This window comes from Sinocyclocheilus anshuiensis, unplaced genomic scaffold, assembly GCF_001515605.1.
Source record: "Sinocyclocheilus anshuiensis isolate Anshui unplaced genomic scaffold, SAMN03320099.WGS_v1.1 scaffold1185, whole genome shotgun sequence".
NCBI classification, from domain to species: Eukaryota; Metazoa; Chordata; class Actinopteri; order Cypriniformes; family Cyprinidae; genus Sinocyclocheilus; species Sinocyclocheilus anshuiensis.
In genome coordinates, this window is record NW_015548278.1 from 76452 (window position 1) to 80004 (window position 3553).

A 3553-nucleotide genomic window follows, 5' to 3' on the forward strand; every position below is an offset into this window, starting at 1 on the left:
GATCCATGCTTGAGAATGTCACAGCATATAGCACAATTCTGAGATTTGAATCAAAAACTACAAAATATTGAATAACACAGCAGCTTTTATAACAAAAGGTCCATGTAGGACAAAGAAATATTCTTTTTTATCTTGTGTGACAGTGAAAATGGCATGTCATGACAACAACCCAGATACAGCTAATAGATACAACTGCTTTGAAAATATTATGTAAGTTCTGAAATTCATAACACTCTTAAAAGGTCCTAATAATTGATTAGTAACAATACAAAGGAAAGACTTTCAGCTTGTTTCAGATGAAGTGTGTGTGTGGGGGGGTGTATACACAAGTGTGAATTGTTCAGTCATATGTAGGTTTCTCACCTCTGGTTCTTCAGTAGTTACCGACTCTAAATATATCCAGGTTCATTACAGAGTCTGTGCTACATTTTTCTAAGGTCTGCACTCTCACCTCTCAGTGTTACACTGGCACACAAACTTGCATCATTCAGTCTATATCAGATAACTCTGAGTAAACGTCTATAGGCTATGGCTAAATAATTCAATAATCTGGGACTGTACAGAAGCTTCATATAGCTTAATTCTTGACTTAAGATTTGGAAAAAGTTCTAAAATCTAAGTGAATTTACCATGGTTCCTAAAAAAATAGGATTCAGAGTTAGGATGTGTCTCTAATACAGCTTCTGGTTAGACACAGGGTCAATAGTATCAAAAAGAACATACTTATAAGAGCTCATAAAGCCTATCTCTCTTGTACTCCATGCTATCATAGTACATAGCTTGTTATGCATTGATATTCATATTTATTAATATTTAAATCACAAATATTTCATTATAACAGTATATGTTTTGTAAATGGCCTATGGATTCTTTTTTGAAAGGCTGAAGCATGGATGGATTTATTACACGTTTTTTTAATGAAATGTAATAAAATATCACCCATCCAAAATTAAACATATAGTGAAATGAAGAATAATCTTTAAGATGTGAAATCATGTTCCTAGATAATTTTAGTAATGGTAATTCACCTTTTTCAATGAAACCGCTGGTTTTACCTGTGGGACTTACTACAGAATTATCTTGTGTTCCCAAAAGTAGAAGTATTGGTTTTAATGGATGAACACGTTAACAAGAACAACCAACAACAAAAAATAAAAAGCTGAAACCAATATATGAACATTGTTCATAGTCAAAAAATAAATAAATAAATAAATAAATTATATATATATATATATATATATATATATATAAAAATAATCACAAATATTTCATTATAACAGTATATGTTTTGTAAATGGCCTATGGATTCTTTTTTGAAAGGCTGAAGCATGGATGGATTTATTACACGTTTTTTTAATGAAATGTAATAAAATATCACCCATCCAAAATTAAACATATAGTGAAATGAAGAATAATCTTTAAGATGTGAAATCATGTTCCTAGATAATTTTAGTAATGGTAATTCACCTTTTTCAATGAAACCGCTGGTTTTACCTGTGGGACTTACTACAGAATTATCTTGTGTTCCCAAAAGTAGAAGTATTGGTTTTAATGGATGAACACGTTAACAAGAACAACCAACAACAAAAAATAAAAAGCTGAAACCAATATATGAACATTGTTCATAGTCAAAAAATAAATAAATAAATAAATAAATTATATATATATATATATATATATATATATATAACAATACATAAATACAATACATTACCGCACATAAAAATGACTTGTAGCATTTGGCAACATCGAAAAATCACGTGACCCAGTAGCAGTAGCAGGCGTGACGTCACGTAGCAGGTCTGATCAGCAACGCAGAGGTGAACTGAAGACGTCAAGGACGGTAAGAACATTTCTATTTTACATATTCGTTTTTCTCTTTCTCCACACTTTTAACTCTTACACTGTGTATGTAGCCTATTTATGACGTTAGAAACGAGTGGATGAATCATTTTATCTGTGGCCGCTTGAGTGAGGCGGTGATGCTTGAATATGGATGTAGCCTATCTTCTAGTCTGTCAACCATTAGCGTTTCTAAATATGTTTATGTATATTAGTTTGTTCTGATTATGACTTTAATATTATGTTATAATTGCGGGGGGAAATCAACAGCTGACAGCATTTTAGTGATTAGTATATTGGAAATCTGCGTTAATCAGTCGAGCGTATTTACTCACTGTGTCATTCACGCGTTCATTTATTCAGGTATTAACTCATTTTGTTCAAAATACAACTACATGCGCTCGATGTCTCTAACTGTTCTACTTATATTCATTATTAAGATGATGCCAGAATGATTCGCTGTAGCCTTATTAAGCAAAAATGAACATCTTACAAATAAATAGCGCCGGAATTTGTTAGTATATTAAAATATGTGATAAAACTCTGATAAAATTATTGTTGGCACGGGGTAGATAGACAGATGAGCGCGTAATGGCGCCCTTCAGAACTAAAGGACAGTGCGGCAGAGATGTGAGCTATGTTGAGCCATCAGCCAATCAGCTTTCAGAGATGCGAGGGTTGTTGAGCTTCTTGGCCAATCAGCTCTTAGAGATGCAGGGATGTTGGGTTCATCAGCCAGTCCGAAGGGATGCTGAGCTTTCAGCCAATCGGCTATTTGGGATGCAAGTCTGCCCAGCGCAGAGACTCTCACATTAGAAGAGACGAAGTCCGTTTCTATATTGGTTTCTGTATCATTTGAGAAAGTGTAATAGTCAGTATGGATTTGTGTAGCTGACGTCATTGCTTTCATCATTTTATTTGAGCAAGTAACAATTTGTACCAAATGAATGTGACAAATGTTCAGATCATTCTGTGGACATCTACTTTTAAATCTATTACAGAAGTAAAATTAAATTAAATAAAATTAAGTTCATATAATTGCTGATGTTTTTAATAATACTTTTCTAGTATTACCCATAAACATGTTATAATGCATATGGAGTATTTGCAGAAACACGATTATATTAATAAAGGTTATAATGTTAATGATGTTTGAAATGTCATCTTTAGAAAATTATATTTAATATATCATACATATACAGTATATACGGAATAAAGCTGTATATCTGTTTTGGTAGGAAATGGAATAAAATTAATTTAATTGCCTATCCTCTCAGGATAACTGGAATTAGTGTTTAGTGTTACCTAGGCACATTGTTTTTCCATTTTTGTAGCATAAACACCATCAAACCGATGCGAGCTTCAGATCTTCCAATGTTTCTCTATGGCGCTGAAACCTACAGATGTCCGAGTTCCGCTCCAAGTGCAACTGATACTCGACTGCCATTGGCTCATCTGCGTTCGAGGGGAGGGGCTTACCGATAGGTCAATTAGACCAGGGATCTCCAACCCCGCTCCTGGAGAGCTATAGTTCTGAACACTTCAGTTCCAACCCTGCTCCAACACACCTGTCTGTAATGACCTGTAACCCTTAATATTAACCCGTAACACCTCGATTAGCTGCTTCAGGTGTGTTTGATTAGGCTTGGAGCTGAAATCCGCAGGATGGCATCTCTCCAGAAGCAGGACTGAGACCCCTGAATTAGCCCCT

The 3553-nt window shown here is 34.3% G+C and overlaps 1 protein-coding gene across 2 annotated transcripts in view; it reads left to right on the forward strand.

Moving 5' to 3' along the window:
* The first annotated feature begins 1767 nt into the window (after nt 1–1767).
* The window catches only part of LOC107655803 (V-type proton ATPase 116 kDa subunit a-like), a 41052-nt gene continuing 39266 nt past the window's right edge, over nt 1768–3553 (forward strand). For both annotated transcript variants that reach the window (XM_016443379.1, XM_016443380.1), the window contains exon 1: nt 1768–1843. The gene's annotated coding sequence lies outside the window, so the exon portion shown is untranslated. The remainder of the gene's footprint in view (nt 1844–3553) is intronic.